Genomic DNA, 6,164 nt, shown 5'->3' on the forward strand with positions numbered 1-6,164 from the left:
TGTAATCCTATAGGGGAAGGGAAATGTTTTGGTGATCCAGGAAGGCTTCTGGAAGGAAGAGACACTTTATCTGAATGCTGAAAATAAGGCAACCAAGCAGGTATGGGGAAGGTAGAGAAGAACATACTGGCAGAGGTAACACCCAAGTGCAAAGGACCTAAAACTATAAATGTCTCGACATATTCGAGGAAGAACAAGGAGGCTAGTGTGGCTGGAGAAGAGCAAGAGAGGTAGAACATGAGGTCTGAGGTGAAGGGAGAGAGTTCATATAAGGCTTTGCAGGCCATTGTAAGGATTTTGGCTTTTAATTTTGAGTTGGGGAGCGGTTCTATGCAGAGGAGTTTTAAACAGAAAAGTTACACGGCAATCTTTTTAACTGGTTGCTATGTTGATAATAGATTTAAGGGCCACGAGTCAAGGAGGCTGTTGAAATAATCCAGACAAGGAAATGATGGCTTGCACAAAAGTGGTAGCAAAAAGATAATGAGAAGTGGTGTCAGATCGTGGACATATTTTGAAGGTAGAGCCAAAAGAATTGTTCATTGGATTTAAGAAGAGTATGAGAAAAACGAGCCAAGTATGGCAGGCACTGGGGGTTGTGAGCTGAGCAACTACAACTGTGTTTCTCAGCCTTTTGCATTATCGTTGCCCCTAAAGATCCTTTTTACATTTTTTCCCCTAATCTCTCAGTCCCCATTGAATTTTAATGCCCAGATGCACTGTATATCTGTTTATGTGCTGCATGTTTTATTCAATACAGAGTTAGGAAGTACTAAAATCTTTGAGGTGCCTGGCTGCCTCAGTTGGAAGAGTGTGCAACTCTTGAACTAAGGGTCATGAGTTTGAGCCCCACATTGGGTGTAGAGATTACTTAAATGAATAAAAACTTAAAAAAAAAAAAAGAATGTGTTGTGTATGTTTGGATTTTACGGATTTACAAACCACTGTAGTATCTAAGAATTCCTCATTGCCCAAGAACTGCATTCCTCCCTTTTGAGGGGTGACATTGCCCCCATTGAAAATACATGAAATATGGGGCAGCTGGTTGGCTCAGTTGGTTCAGCATCCAGCTCTTGGTTTCAGCTCAGGTCATGATCTCACAGTGAGATTGAGCAAAGCCTGCTTAGGATTCTCTCTATCCCTCTCTCTCTGCCCCTCTTCCACCACCCCCCTCTCCAATAAATAAATATTAAAAAAAAAAAAAAAAAAGAACCTTGAAAATGCATGAACTAGAAGAATGGAGTTGCCACTTTCTCAGATGGACCAGAAGAAGAAAGCAGGAGAAGCAGTCCTGTGAGAAATGAGTAGGAATCAGGATTTCAGTTATGGAAGCTTGAGTTTGAGAGATCAGATACATAAATAGCACTAGATATATGAGTCTGAAGTTCACAAAGAAGATCTGGGTAGGAAACATAAATTTAAGAATTTTCAGTATTGGAGCTTCTGGGTTGGTGAGCTCATAATTTGGAGACAGGCACCCAGAGACGGCCTAGAAGCTCCATGCCCTTCCCCATTCCTGGCCCTGTGCATCTCTTCATCTGGCTGTTCCTGAGTCGTATTCTTCTATGATAAAGTAGTGACCTAGCATGTCATGCTACCCAGGGAACTTTCCAAACAAGTACTAAACATCCATCTGATTTCAGAAAAGGAGTAGATGAGACTTGGGTGACCAACAGAGTATAGGCTAGCTTCATTACATGATTCATGAGCCAGAATATTTTCTTCTCTTTAGACGACCTCTTCCAAAAGATTAATAAAAATTATGAAGTATATCTAGGGACCATCCAATAAATCTTTTTCAAATGTAATATATCTGTGTACATAAGGTAGTGTTCAGTGAATACTTGAAAAATGTACAAATTGTTCTTTCATATATGTTCATGAGCTGTATTCCTCACAGCAACAGAGCTCAGTTAAATCCAACTGCAAGTAGGTTACTGTAAGGTGTTTAAGATACACTTTTTTCAAGTCAGTTTTTCTCTTAATATTTGACTTTGCCTTTTACTTTTGTTTAATAAAGCCTGCATGTTGCCCTAAAAAAAATAGGCAGTATTTAGGGCTGACTGGCAAGAAGAGCATGTAACTCTTAATCTCAAGGTTGTGAGTGTGAGCCCCATGTTGAGGGTAGCAATTACTAAAATAAGTAAACAAGCAAGCAAACAAAACTTTAAAGAAATGTCAGTATTAAAAATAAAAAAGTAAAGAATTGTGAGTATTAAAGCCATGAGATGGGTAAGGTTGCCTAGGAAATGAATAAGTATAGATAAGAAAAGAAGTCCAAGGACTAAGATATAAGGAACAACTTGCAAAGGATATTGAAAAGGAATGACTAGTGAAAGGAGAACTCAGAGAATAATGTTCTGAAAGAAGCAATGAAAGTTTGTCAAGAAGGAAGGACTAATCAATTGTGTCAGATGTCGCTGTGTAGGTTGCCTGAAGACTGAGATAACCACGGGATTTGGCAACAGAGTGATCTTTTTTTTTAGTTTTTTTTTTTTTTTTAATGTTTATTTTTGAGAGAGAGAGAAAATGTGTGAGCAGGGGAGGGGTAGAGAGAGGGAGACAAAGACTACAAAGCAGGCTGTCAGCACAAAGCCTGACATGGGTTCCAATCCATAAACTGAGATCATGACCTGAGCCAAAGTCAGACGCTCAACTGATCGAGACACCCAGGTGCCCTGGCATCATAGTCATCTTGACAAGGGCTGTTTCCAGGAAGTGAAGTGATAGAAGGTTCTAGAGAGAATGGGAGAAGTGGAAATATCCTGTATAGACAGCTCTTTCAAGAAATAAAATGGGGGGGGGGGGTGGGGGGAGTGCCTGGCTGGTTCAGTTAGTGGAGCATGTGACTCTTGATCTCAAGTTGTAAGTTCAAATCCCACGTTAGGTATGGAGCCTACTTTAAAAAAATAAAATATTTAAAAAATATAAAAAATATGAAAGCAGAGAAATGGAGCTGAAGCTGCAGGGAAATGTGAAATCAAGGGGTTCTTTTTCTAAGATGGGAAATAATTGTAGCCGATGCAAATGAAAAATTGAGGATTAATTATTGAAACAGGATAGAGACGGGACAATTACTGGATTGGTTTCCTTGAGTAGATAGTTCCACAGACAGTTCCTTTCTTGTAATGGGAACGTAAATAATCTAGTAGAGATTGTAGGTAGATTTGTTGGTGAGAATGTACAGAAATTCTCTTCAGTTGCTTCTTTTCTCAGTGACATAGGTGTGTACTATAGTAAGTCCTGAGGAAACACCCTCTTAAAAAGCTAATAATCTGTTAACTGCCAATTCTGGCGCATTATTTATAGGCTTCACCTTTCACTTTTCTCTTAGAAAGTGTAATAGTTGAGAGAAAGACCTCTAGGGGCGCCTCGGTGGCTCAGTCGGTTGGGTGTTCGACTTCGGCTCAGGTCATGATCTCACATGGGAGGGAGTTTGAGGCTGGCACAGGTTGGGAGTTTGAGGCCGGCATTGAGCTTTGTGCTGACAGCTTGGAGCCTGGAACCTGCTTCAGATTCTGTCTCTCTCTGCCCCTCCCCTGTTTGTGCTCTGTGTGTCTCTCTCTCTCAAAAATAAACAAACATAAAAAAAAAAAACCAAAAAATTTAAAAGAGCAAGACCTCTAGAACCAGACTGCTGAAATTCAGGCTATGCCACTTACCAGCAGGAATTTTAGATAAATTTAACCTCTGTGATGCTATAATTATTAAATATGTTAACGCATGTAGAATGCTTAGAGTAGTGCCTGGGTTAGTAAAAGTTTGATGATTATGTCATCTGTTATTACACTTAAACATTTTTTTAAAGCTTATTTTGAGAGAATGAGTGCAAGTGGGGGAGGGGCAGAAAGGGAGGGTAAGAGAGAATCTCAAGCAGTCTCTGCACTGCTAGCACAGAGCCTGATGTGGGGCTGGAACTCATAACTGTGAGATCACAACCTGAGCTGAAGTCAGACCTTAACGAATTGAGCCACCCAGGCACCCCAAACATTTCTTTTTTAATTTTAATTTTTTAATGTTTGTTTATTTTTGAGAGACCGAGTGTGAGCACAGGGAGGAGCAGAGAGAGAGGGAGACACAGAATCCAAAGCAGGCTCCAGGCTCCGAGCTGTCAGCACAGTGTCGGATGCAGGGCTCAACCTCAGAACCGCGAGATTGTGACCTGAGCTGAAGTCAGACGCTTAACTGACTGGGCCACCCAAGTGCTCCTGAAACTTTCTTGTTTTTAAAAAATGTTTACTTATTTTGAGAGAGAACGAGAGAGCGAGGTAGCGAACATGGGGAGGGGCAGAGAGAGGAAGAATGAGAATCCCAATGGGCTCTGAGCTAACAGCACAGGGCTCAATCCCATGAACTGCAAGATCATGACCTGAGCTGAAATCAAGAGTCCGACACTTAACCGATTGAGCCACCCCAGTGCCCCAACACTTAAACCTTTCTTAAAATGAATTTCCTTTTGCTTTTGTTACATGTACAATCCTTAATCAGACTCTACTAAACTAATGGCTTTCTCTGCCCATTGCTAGTTTTCTCATCCTGTGTTTGCCAAAGTTCCATTTTTAGCCCTTTTGTCATTTCTCCTTATCCTCTCCTAAAGATTAAATTTTATAACCTGCATTCAGACATATTTTAGCTGGATATCCTACTTATCTTTGATTCCACCCCTTCCATCTAGTTATCAATCCAATAGACTTTTACATAGAAATCTCTTGAATGAGTTCCTTTTCCATTCCCTTGGCCTTCTTCCTAACAGTTATCATTACCATCCTAATAAATTATACATCAATAGCATTGCAGTAAGTTTTCCAGTCTAGCTCTTCAGCTTATGCACTATTACCAGATGAACATCTTTATTTCCCTCCGCTCAAAACAAAACAAAAAAAGTGTTCCTTGTTACTTATCAAGTAAGAGCCGTGACTTTTAAGATGCTCTACAGTGGTTCCAATCTAATGTCCCAGTATTATCTCAAATGCCTTCCCTCCGAGGTTCCTTGGGCTCCAAACTGTTCTTTGCCTTAAATATATCCTGTCATTTTCTATTTATAATTAATTCTGTTCTTTATGCCTAAAGTGTCCTCTTCTGTTATCAAAATCCTACCCATCTTTCAAGAGCTATTTTAAATTCTCTTTCGCGAACACTTCCCTGATCATTCCAACTGGATGGAGTTTCTCTTTTGTGCAATAACATTTTCTGCACTGAAATTATCTGTATTTTCTTACCTCCAGGGATATTGCATTGAGTAACATGCAAAAGCACCTTGGGGCGCCTGGGTGGCGCAGTCGGTTAAGCGCCCGACTTCAGCCAGGTCATGATCTCGCGGTCCGTGAGTTCGAGCCCCGCGTTGGACTCTGGGCTGATGGCTCGGAGCCTGGAGCCTGTTTCCGATTCTGTGTCTCCCTCTCTCTCTGCCCCTCGCCCGTTCATGCTCTGTCTCTCTCTGTCCCAAAAATAAATAAATGTTGAAAAAAAAATTAAAAAAAAAAAGCACCTTGAAAATTGTAAAATGCTCAACAGCGTTATTACTGAATTGTCTTATTCAAAATAATTATTGGATATCTATATTCCAAAGGTACTGACTTTCCCCCAAGATATTTCTGGAAATTCATCAAAATAAGCCACATACATGGAAGAGAAATCAGTCCAGTTACTTTATATTCACATTTGAAACCAAGAAAGCTATTTTCTACCTTGATCATCTCACTTTATTCTCTACAGTAAATTCCAAATGACTTTTAAATTCTTCCTAGAATTCTAAAGGACAAATAACTGCCATTAACTGGAGATAATATACTTAATTTCAAACATTATGAAAGGAATTACTTAAGTTCACAATGTATTTCAAGTGAGAACAGCATCTCAAGATAGGAACTACTCTCGGAATCCACATTCATTTGAAAGAACTGTCCCTACCACCTTATTTCACAAATGAAACAGCATATGTAGGGGCTAAGAGTTTGGCTCCAGTCAGACGAACCTGGGTTCAAACTAAACTCAATTACTTAGTAGCCATAATCTTGGGGCAAATTACTTATTCACTTTAAGCTTCAGATTCCCCATCTCTAAAATCTACTTTTCTCTTGTTTTTTCTGATAAAGCAGGCAATGCTTACTGAACACAATGCTGAATACAGTATGGGGGGGGTCAAGAAAATTTAAAAACAACAA

The sequence above is a fragment of the Prionailurus viverrinus genome, unplaced genomic scaffold (assembly GCF_022837055.1).
Source record: "Prionailurus viverrinus isolate Anna unplaced genomic scaffold, UM_Priviv_1.0 scaffold_50, whole genome shotgun sequence".
NCBI lineage: Eukaryota > Metazoa > Chordata > Mammalia > Carnivora > Felidae > Prionailurus > Prionailurus viverrinus.